Source organism: Cervus elaphus, chromosome 19, assembly GCF_910594005.1.
Source record: "Cervus elaphus chromosome 19, mCerEla1.1, whole genome shotgun sequence".
Classification (NCBI taxonomy): domain Eukaryota; kingdom Metazoa; phylum Chordata; class Mammalia; order Artiodactyla; family Cervidae; genus Cervus; species Cervus elaphus.
In genome coordinates, this window is record NC_057833.1 from 70254147 (window position 1) to 70266180 (window position 12034).

Genomic DNA, 12034 nt, shown 5'->3' on the forward strand with positions numbered 1-12034 from the left:
TTCAAACTCAAAGTACTAAATAGACATTGTTTTGTTGTTTTAGTTGTGGAGCCGTGCCCTACTCTTTTGCAACCCCATGGACTGTAGCCCGCCAGGCTTCTCTGTCCATGGGATTTCCCAGAAAGAACACTGGAGTAGGTTGCCGTTGCCTTCTCCAGGGGATTTTCCCGATCCAGGGACTGAACCTGAGTCTCCTGCATTGGCAGGCAGATTTTTTACCACTGAGCCACGAGGGAAGCCCACTAAATAGGTTCGGTGCTGTGCTGAGTCGCTCAGTCATGTCTGACTCTTTGTGTCCCTATGGACTTAGCCCACCAGGCTCCTCTGTCCATGGGGATTCTCCAGGCAAGAATACTGGAGTGGGTTGCCATGCCTTCCTCCAGGGGATCTTCCCAACCCAGGGATTGAACCCAGATCTCCCACATTGTAGGAGAATTCTCTACTGTCTGGCTACCAGGGAAGCCCAAAATTACTGGAGTGGGTAGCCTATCCCTTCTCCAGCAGAACTTTCTGACCCAGGAATCGAACCAGGGTCTCCCGCATTGCAGGTGGATTCTTTACTAGCTGAGCTATCCGGGAAGCCCACTAAATAGTTAAATTTGGCTAAATCACTTAACCTCTGTGAGGCTGCATTTTGCTCATTTACAGAAAGGGAGAAACAAGACCCATTCTTGTATGAACTCACAATTTATAGGGCAAAAGATTACCCTCAAGTCTTTTAACTTGAGGATAACCACCATTGGGATGATCTTCCCAATGTAGGAGACTTCTGCAGCCTGAAAGTTAAAAACCAAAGGTTAATTTATACCATCTTTGTGAATAAAGTGAATATTTATTTTTACAATTAATAAATGGAAGAGGGACTAAACCCTGGTTTTTGTTTTGCTTTGCCTTCCTCTAAAATCTTCTAAGTATAATTTTAGGGCAGGCTCTTGGGAACCTGGGGGAACACACACCTCCTGCTTCTCAAGAGTCCAATTAGAGTAGGCTTCTGAGACTCAGGTCTAAACACACTTCCTCCATCATCCAAGGCCTGTCCTCTATGAATATGATCACTCTTTTAAATTTTTTTTAAATTGGCCATGCTGCAAAGCATGCTAGATCTTATTTCCCTGACCAGGGATCGAACCCATCCTCCCTGCAGTTGAATTGCAACTCTTAACCACTGGGCCACCAGGGAAGTCCCGAGATCACTCTTTTTTTTAAAAAAATTATTAATTTATTGGCTGCACTGGGTCTTTGTGGCTGTATGCCGGCTTTCTCTGGTTGCTGGGACTGCGGGTTACACTTCAGTTGCTGTGTGCGGGCTTCTCATTGCAGTGGGTTTGCTCGTTGCGGAGCACTGGCTCTAGAGCGCAGGCTCAGTAGCTGTGGCGCAAAGGCTTAGTAGCCCCACGGCATGTGGAATCTTCCTGGACCAGGGATCGAACCTGTATCTGCTGCATCAACAGGTGGATTCTTAGCCACTGGCCAGCAGGGAAGTCCACCACAACCAACATTTTTAAGTGGGGTTGGTAGACGGCATACAATGCCCACTGCCCTCCCAAATGGTTTAGAGGGTCCTGCTCTACCGAGAAATGGCCTGCCCTACAGTCATGCTCCTATGGCAGCCTCCTTCCCCATCCTGCTCAGATCCTAGGTCCTCACCCAGCACCTCTCCTAGCCATCTGCCTCCAGCCTCCTAGCCCTGCAACATCTGAGCTAAGGCCAACGATGGTCCCTTCTTTGTGGCCCGCGTGGGCTCTTGAATGCTGATGGCGCTGTGTCCCTACAACTGTTTGCTGTGAGTCCTTGAGAAGCTCTCTGGCACTGCTGAATACACACCCTGGAGGGCTGGATATGTGTTCTATTCACTGTGGATTCTCAGCACCCTGGCTCAGGGGTTGACACCCTTCAGGCTCTCAACACTCACCGAACAGATGCAGAAGCCACTGTGGAGTGAGGTCCAAAACTCACTGCACGGCCGATGTCTCACCCAACAGGCAAACCCCAGGTGAGTGATTTTGGATTGCCCTTCTCCCCTTCTCCTCTCCAGACTCGAATGAATAGAATCTGAAAGAAATTCAGCACTGTAGTAAGAGTCTGAATGTTGGTCACTCAGTCATGTCCAAATCTTTGCAACCCCATGGGCTATAGATGGCCAGGTTCTTCTGTCCACGGAATTCTCCAGGCAAGAATACTGGAGTGGGTTGCCATACCCTTCTCCAGGGGATCTTCCTGAACCAGGGATTGACTCTTCTTGACCCTTGGGTCTCCTGCATTGCAGGCAGATTCTTTACCGTCTGAGCCACCAGGGAAGCCCAATTAGAGTCTAGATTCTTGTTTCCCCCTCTTTTCTGAAGATACCTGGCCACCAGGTGGCCAGACACCTGGATACCTGGGAACCAGGCAGTCACAGATTCCCCCTGGAGGGCCCAGCCCAGGGGAGCTTTCTAGGCAGAGTCAGGGTTTACTGCAGGTTGGGTCTGTCTCTTAGTCCATGAGGCAGTGCTGAAAAGGGACAAGAAGATGCCACGGGCAGAGGCCTGACACGGTACCTACACCCAGCAGAGCACCCGATCCTCTGAAGAAACAGAGATGAGCCGTCCTGAGTGACTGTTTGGAAATACAGATCTGATGAGTCCTACCCGTTACTTAAAGATTGAGAAGTTGCCCTCCTGGAGGACACAGTGCTTGGTGAGAGAAAGAGAGGATGCCCCTTAATTCTGGTGTGGACAACCTCCAGCCAGGGAAGCTGATGTGGGGAGGATGCTCAGGCAGAGTTTTTGCCTACCCTGCTGCCCGGGTGCAACCTCTGGAAAATGCATTGCTACCTGGACAGGACTCCGGAGTCCTCATCTAATCTCCCTCACTCCCACCCCCGACCCTTAGAGCCTTCCACAGCATCCTCTACTCCCCCTGACCATGCCGCTACTGAAAATGTCTGTCTGTGCACCTGTTTTCCAAAATGTTAGAGCATTTGGGCCATAGATCAGCTGTATCAGGCATTATTCGAGCTGGGTCCCACCTATTAGCTCACTTAATCCTCATAATGGGCTTCCCTGTGGCTCAGTGGTAAAAAAAAATCCACCTGCCAAGCAGGAGATGCAGAATGATCTCTGGGTCGAGAAGATCCCCTGGAGAAGGTAATGGCAAAGCGCTCTAGTATTCTTGCCTGGGAAATCCCATGGACAGAGGAGCCTGGCAGGCTGCAGTCCATGGGATCGCGGAGTTGAACATGACTAAGGGACTAAATAGCAACAACAAACAACAGTCTTCACGGTAGATAACCCCATGGGACAGGGATCACTGTAGTCCCCATTAAATAGCTGGAGGCAAGGGCTCCATGATTCACTCTTCACTCTTCACTCTGTCCAGGAGAAGGTTGCACAGAGAGACTCTCGGGAGGCCGAGTTGAGAGATCGAGTGGATGGAATGAGCTGGGTTTACTGGTGGTTTAGAGTGAAGAAATACATCACGTCTACTCAGCACCTTCTACTTTCTTCCTTCTCATTTATCACTTCTCGGTCTTATCCCTCTATTTTCCCAATCCTTCCTCCATCACCTCAAAGATGTAAGCCAGCTGAAGCGAAGCATCCATTAAAAACAAAGTCTCTTAATTGGCTAAAATTACATTCTTCTGTTTGTTCCCTGCGGTTTGTGGAAGAATGAGGTTGGCGTTATGGTCTGTTTGGAAAATGCCCTTTGAGAACAGGGACAGTTAATGACTGTTTCCCACTGAGTCCAACACACCAGTGCCAAGTACCCTGTGGGCACAGAGAAAATATTAATTGATGTTGATTTCCTTGCTTATTATTTAAATATGCTAAATGGCCCCTGAGAAGCTTCCAAAGAGTTAACATGCTACCCAAAGTACATGACTTATCCAGGGAGTACCTCACTTTTTATTCACCGAGAGTTCAATGTCTCTGATGGCGAAGCCTATTCATTTTGTAAATTTGATGAGTTTGCAACCAAAGAAGTGGAATAAGATTTGGTGATAAAATAGTCAAAAATATGCCTGACTTCAGCTCAAAGTCAACTTGAATCCTAAGTTGCCTGTGCATGAGAGGCACATGTGGATCCATGTGGGTTGGAAAATTCAATTACATCTTTGTGCTGATGTTGTATGTCATAAAAAAATTGTTAACAGTTAAAAATATGACAAGCTTAATTGTTTTTCCTTTTTCCCCACTTCTAGAGCGCCTAAGCTTTAGCCTAAAAAATTAGGCTGTTTGACATTTTTGGTGCTCAAGCTGTTGGGAAATACTTTTATTTCCAACCAGAATCACAGAAATCTTTTTATTTTAAAAGAGGAAACATTTATGAGTTATTAGTGTCATGTACTGTTGGGCGATCCCAGAATATATTAGGCAGATGAGTATTTAAAGTGGTATAAATAAGATTTCTCTTGTCATCACTTACGTCGATTAAGGTTGGGAGTTTCTCTGTGGATTTCTGACAAACCATCAACAACCACGAAGGATGATTTTCCTTCGCCGGTTTTGCTAAAACGTTGTCAGCTGATTAACACTGAGGGCTGGTCAAATTTGGGCAGTGTGTGGTTTGTGATCATGCAGTATGGGACTGGGAAGGGGTTTTGATTTTGTTGTTAGAGTATCTTTACATTAGACAGTAAAATAAGACAGAACACAGGTTCACTATCAATCTCTTGAGCCTTTGAACCAGACGTGTCTTGAAACTTGGAAAGTTTCAGAATTTGGACAGTAATGTAATAGGCATGTCACACATCGTATGAGAGCCCTAGCAAGGTTGACAGCATAATTCCATAATCTTCACTGTTAATAATACGTCTTTAATCAAATATACTCATATTCTCATCAATGGGAGAAGGACTATTTGTAGAGACCCATCACTCAAGGACAGGTTTTGCCCCAAATGAGTTAGCACAAAATTTCAGTTTCCAGGAATTTTTGGGCCTTGAAATTGTCAAGAGGGAATGTGGATGAGCTAATTAAGGTGCAAAATGTTCATGTCACCAACAGAAACTACCTAGGAGCAGCAAATCAAATAACCACTGCATCTTTGATAAAATGCCACACAATTCTGTCCTAGGAAGGACTGTGTTTTTAGATGCCGCTTACTGTAATATTTGGAATCTCCATCTGGAAGAAATGATCAACCTTCATTTGTTGTTTTAGAAGGTGTACTTAATGATGTTAAATTTTAATTTTTATTTGAATAAGTAATATACTGGCAGGAATTTTTAAAAAATCTATATTCTGAGCAAATCTGGTTACGTTTTTCTCCAGACCTTACATGTGCATGTAATTTACTCAATGTGGACACTAGTCTTTTGTCCTTTTTTATTTGAAATTATAACATGTGCTTTTCTATTTATTTTACTTTCTTTACAGCTGTCATTTTGAAGAATAGTTTCTGAAGCAAAATTGAACACAGTATTCCTCTGCTATCCTGGGATAATACAATTATCCCCAAAATACAGGGAACATGACAGAATCTAGTTACCCTGCCACGTGGGTTAAGCACTGTTGTTAGTAGTAGGTGAAACAATTGTCAAGATCTTAATCAAGTGCTCTTCTGCCATGATGAGTACAGTTGTCTAAAATAAAATAATAACATTAAAACAAATACCATTTGGGTAATATGTTTGTTTTAGCAAATGACTGTGGAACCTAAACTAAGTCACTTAATCCCACAAAAGCTTGATTTCCACCTCTATAAAATCAGACATTTTATTAAGTTTTGAAGCCACTGGTCACTGTTAAACAATGAAGAAAATTTTTTGCTGTATGTATAGTGTTCTGGTGACGATTAACATTGTCAGCTTGAAGAAATGTAGTATCATTAGGCTTTTTTGATTATATTATTATTTGTAATTTTTAAAAATAACCCCCAGCTATTGAATTTCTATCAGAGCTAAGCTGGTAAATTTGTATTTTGGAGTTTTGAGTCCGTGTTAATTTGTCCGTATACTTTCTGAGCATTTTGTTATTGTCAGCTACTGAACTGATAGAGACAGAAGAGACACAACAAAATAATAGAATAAACTGAGATTAACTCTATTCAACAAGGGAAGTAATATCACACTCTCAAAATGTTAGTCTCTCTCTCTCTTTTTTTTTTTTTTTGGTCAACAAATGAAACAACTTTGGACTTACACAGAAATTAAAAAAAATTCAACCAAAGAGTTTTACAGAGTGACATGTAAAATTCACTCTGTAGGAATATATAAGTGACTTATATATATAAGTGACACATACATATAAGTGACATCTTTCATAAGCAGGCAAGAAGAATTCTACAAACTGGAATTTATTAACTAAATTCATGTGAAATGAGTAGAGTGATGGTTCTGTTAAATGCCTGAATTTCTAACAGAACTTGGGAAAGTATTGCCTATTTACTGTTTCCTCTTTGATTTTATTTCTTCTTCAGAGCTGTAGTTTAGTTGTCTTCTCCGAGTTGTCCCTGGAGGAAAACCATCTGCTCCATCTAGAAGTGGCGTTGATGTGCCTCTAGTGTGAAATGCTTTGCAACTTAATCTGCTTGGACTTGAGAGGAAGGTCTGCTCTAGAGCCTGTTGTCACCACTCTTATCCTCACTGTTTTCCATATTGATGGGGGCCCCCCTCTAGTGATGGAGGCCCTCCTCCTTCCCCCTAACACTTTGGACACAGTGAAATTAAAGACTCCACTGTTGAAATAAAAGAACAGTGTTTATAATGCCAAGGCCAAGCAGAGAGCCAGCTGGGAGGTTTTTCTGGAACTTTCTGTTGGAGCTCAGAGTTGTCTGTTGAAGTCATTAGAAAGCCCACTATTTCTGTTCATAGTTTCATCTTGCTCTTCAGTTTGAAATGCCCTGTATTGTCCATCACACGCTCACCTCATTTCAGATGTTTCTCTTCCCTGGCGTCATTTGCAATGACATTAGACATTTTATTTTCATATGAGAGATCTGAAATCCTCCTAGATTTGACATTTCAACTGGGAAGCCCAGAGGATAAGCAATAGAAATTGCTTTAATGCAATAAAAAATGATTCAACAAGCTACAAAGTTTTCATTTCATAGTGAACGGCAGACTTTGTAACATATAGAATGAATGAAGACTGATAGTGGGAACAGTTGGACAAGTTTTGATCTTATCTGCAAAATTAGGATTTCTTTTGAAAATTCAAGAGCAACACTTCATCTCTGAAGCTGAACAATAGTCCCCAAAAGCCTTTGTTTGCCCTAATATTCCATAATGTTATGCTTTTACAGTCAATAAGCCATTAGTAATCAAGAGATGTATAATTTATTAATTACACTACACATTAATATTTAATCTTTTTGGTCGCTGCGCATATTTCTGAATCTACTTTTTAATTACATTTTAGGGGTATAAATCTTTTAGGCAACCATTAGAAAAGTAATTTTTCTGCACATTATGATGCCAATTACTTTAAAGCAGCTGGTTGTGAATTCTTGCGATGATACTTGGTAAAGTGGTGCATGGGTTCTCTTCACTCATTTGAAAGCTAATTGAATAGTAGTGAGAAGAGAGTGTTAGAAAGAATTTACAAAGATGCAGCATAGCCAGGGGGAGAAAAAGAAAAAAAAACAGCATATATCAGAGTCTTTCAGAGCCACAGCAGCCCCCTTAACCAGGCAACACCAGCCAGTGGTGAACATTCCTGAGTTCTAAGAAGATTTTGGGCTTTAGGTTTGATATTTACAGTTCACTGAAATAAGCAGTGCTTTTCTATTAATCCTCTTGTCCAAATAATGGCATTTTAAAGGCCATAAATAGAACTTTCTGGCTTTTTTCCTCCCAATAGTCATGTGAGATGTCAATGATGATGATTTTGTCTTTCTGTTTTCTTGAATTCCTGATGAGCTGCTTTGCTTTGGCTGACATTTAAAAAACTCAGTTCCCCATGCTTTTGAAAACTTTAGTGCCAGTTTCCTTAGATTTCTTTGGCTTGTGTGGCATTTTATGCATTCCTCTTTCTTTTTGAATTCTTCTATACTGGGAAAGATTTTGAAAGTAAGTCCTAAATTTTTTCATATACTCAAGCTTTGGTGGTGATGATGGTGGTTTTAGCAGGAGGTAGATTGAGGCATTGGATTATTATAATGGGGAAAATATCTGCTTATTTACAAAAGAGCATCAATTCTGAAAACTTTGGCTTTCAAAAACAATGTCCCCCATGGGTTTACCACTATTCTTCTTCTGGGTCTGAAATTTCTACCATAAAACGCTCCTTAGGTTAGACAAAATAGGAGAGCTATTGTTATGGAAAGACTACTGTTAAAATGCCTATAGCCTAGTAGTCATGTACGGATGTGAGAACTGGACCATAAAGAAGGCTGAGCACTGAAGAATTGTTGCTTTTGAACTGTGGTGTGGGAGAAGACTCTTGAGAGTCCCTTGGACTGCAAGATCAAACAAGTCAATCCTAAAGGAAATCAACCCTGATTTTTCATTGGAAGGACTGATGCTGAAACTGAAGCTTCAATACTTTGGCCACCTGATGCAAAGAGCCTACACGTTGGAAAAGACCCTGATGCTTGGAAAGATTGAGAGCAGGAGGAAAAGGGGACGACAGAGGATGAGATGGTTGGACGGCATCATGGACTCAATGGACTTGAGTTTGAGAAAACTCCAGGAGATGGTGAAGGAGCAACTGAGCAACCAGAAAAGATGTCTACACAGGTCACCTGGGAGAAGAAGGTGTGTACCCACACTGTTCTCTGAGCTTATTTGTGTGGCCTAATTATGTAGTGTAGTTCCTATAGCCTTCTTTCTCTCTTTCCTTCTTTTTGATATTTATTTATTTATTTGGCTGCACTGGGTCTTAGTTGCAACATGTGAGATCTATTAGATTGGTGCAAACATAATTGCCATTTTGGATCGTGAATTTTAAATCATTATAACTAGGCTTAAAGCTATCTTTATTAATCAAAATAGGGGCCATTACAATCAACACATTTTTGCCAATGAGAAATAAGTTTGTTTATTCCTGAAGTGTAAAAATACATGCCTTGGGATTTGATGAACTCTAGGAAAGCATTTTCTGCCTCCTGCTGGTTGTGGAAGCATTTTCCCTGCCAAAAATTATTGAGTTGCTTGAAGAGGTGGTAGTCAGTGAAAGGTGAATATGGCAGATGAGACAAAACTTCACAGTCTAATTCATTCAACTTTTGAACTGTTGGTTGTGTGACATCTGGTTGGGCATCGTTGTGGAGAAGAATTTGGCCCTTTCTGTTGACCAAAGCCAGCTGCAGGTGTTGCAGTTTTCAATGCGTCTCATCGATTTGCTGAGCATACATCTCAGATATAATGGTTTTCCTGGAATTCAGAAAGCTGCAGTGAATCAAACTGGCAGCAGACTGCCAAACAGTGAGCATGTCCTTTTTTTTTTTTTTTTGGTGCAAGTTTTACTTTAGGAAATGCTTTGGAATTTCTTCTCGGTCCAAGCACTGGTCTAGTTGTCACTGGTTGTGGTATAAAACCCACTTTTCGTCACACATCACAATCTGACCGAGAAATGGCTTGTTGTTGCTTTGTAGAATGAGAGAAGATAACCCTTCAAAACGATGATTGTTTTGATTTTTCCATCAGCTCACGAGACGCCCACTTAGCAAGTTTTTTACCTTCCCAATTTGCTTCAATTGACAAATGACTGTAGGATGGTTGAAAGTTGAATTCTTCGGCAACTTCTCGTGTAGTTGTAAGAGGATCAGTTTTGGGGATGGTTCTCGGTTGTTGTCAACTTCTGATGGCTGGCCACTAAGCTCCTCATCTTCAAGGCTCTCATCTTTGCAAAACTTCTTGAAGCACCATGAAGTACATGCCTTGGCAGTTCCTGGGCCAAATGCATTGTTGATGTTGCGAGTTGTCTCCTTTGCTGTATGACCAATTTTAAACTCAAATAAGAAAATTGCTCGAATTTGCTTTTTGTCTAACATAAACAATATTTTGTCCCTAGTCTAAAATAAACATTAAATGCACAGCAAGTAATAAGTCCTTAGCAAAAAAAATAAAAAATAAAAAAATAAATAAAGCAAGAAAGGTGCATTAAAATGATGTATAATAAAACCACATTTATTTAAAATCACATTTCAATATCAAAAGGTAATGTTCAGTAATACAAAACTGCAATTACTTTTACATCAACCTAATAGTTCCCTGACTAGGGATGGAACCCAGGCCCCCTGCATTGGAGCATAGACCCTGGACCACCAGGGAAATCCCTCCTGCAGCCTTCTGAATTTCTGTTCTCACTATAGCAATTTTTAGAAAACTTTATTTACTTGGTGGCTTACTTATTTTCTTCATTTAAAAATAAGAAATACATCACACATACAAGAATGCATAAAACTTAAATATATGGCAAATAATTTTTAAAATGTTCTTCCTCCCTTATTAGTTTGTTCATTTAATGAGATCAGGGATTGTCTCATGTTTCCTGCTTGATCTTTGGGGTCTGACTCAGTGCCTGGTCCATAGAAGGCCTTTCAAAAATATTTGTTGAATAAGCCACAGAATAAATGGAGATGTACTTTTTACTCACAGAATGAAAAGTCTTTCAAAATTTTCTTTTAATGAAAAATCTAGAGGGAAGATAAGACCCAGTTACCTCTCAAAGAAATCTAAAACTGAGGATGATATTTCTTTATCTTCTTATGAAGTTTAACAACTGATGGGTATTTGTTTTTGGTCTTGTTTTCTCATCGAGTGAGGAAAATGACCTGAGTTATGAGGTAAACTTCTTTACTTTTTTTTTCCCCAGCTTACTATTTAGGTAAGAAAATTTTTGTTGAAACTGGAAATTACATTTTTTTTTTCCTGTGTCTAGAATGCCTGATATTCCAAGTACCCTAGAGAACTTTTCCCTTCTGCACAAGTCCATTTTTATTTTTAATAACCCCAAAAATGATAGTCTAAAAATACCCTCAATAAGCCCAAGTATATTGTATGTATTTGCCAACTTCTGCCCTTTAATATGTGGAGGTAATTCACAGACAGCATGGTTTACTTAACAGTCTACTGGCCAACTGGTCAATAACACTAGACCCAGACACTGTGAAACATCTCTGGGGGTTGATATTTGAGATGATACATGAGTGATTGTGTTTAAAATGAGTGTTCCTCTTTATTGCTGTGGTGGTCCATATGAGGTGGTATTTTTGGCTTTAGAATGTTCCCTCACAGAGTCTGTGTGCTCAGTTGCTTAGTCATGTCTGACTGTTTGTAACTTCATGGACCATAGACCACCAGGCTCCGCTGTCTATGGAATTTTCCAGGCAAGAATACTGGAGTGGGTTGCCATTTTCTTCTCCAGGGGATCTTCCCAATCCAGGGATCGAATCAGTGTCTATTGAGTCTCCTACTTGGCAGGCAGATTCTTTACGACTAGCGTTACCTGGGAAGCCCTTTATGGAGCATAGGTTAGTAGTTATTTACATAAATCTCTTTCCCATGACACTTTATCTCATTCAGGCCATTGGGTCATTGTGGGGGTGCAAGGTGTGGGGTTGTGTGGGGTGGGAGGAAGCTGTGGGAAGTCTAGACTGAAGGCTGGGGTTTTGATCTGCTCTCAGTTCAGTTCAGTCGCTCAGTCGTGTCCAACTCTTTGTAACCCTATGGACCGCAGTACGCCACGCCTCCCTGTCCATCACCAACTCCTGGAGCTTACTCAAACTCATGTCCATTGAGTCAGTGATGCCATCCAACCATTCTCATCCAATGTTGCCCCCTTCTCCTCCTGCCTTCAATTCTTCCCAGCATCAGGGTCTTTTCCAATGAGTCAGTTCTTCGCATCAGGTGGCCAAAGTATTGGAGTTTCAGCTTCAGCATCAGTCCTGAATATTCAGGACTGATTTCCTTTAGGATGGACTGGTTGGATCTCCTTGCTGTCCAAGGGACTCTCAAGAGTATTCTCCAACACCACAGTTCAAAAGCAGCCATTCTTTGGTGCTCAGCTTTCTTTGTGGTCCAGCTCTCACATCTGTACATGATGTGATCTACACTGGGAAGACCCAGAGGAATCGGGTGGAGAGGGAGGTGGGAGGGGGGATCGGGATG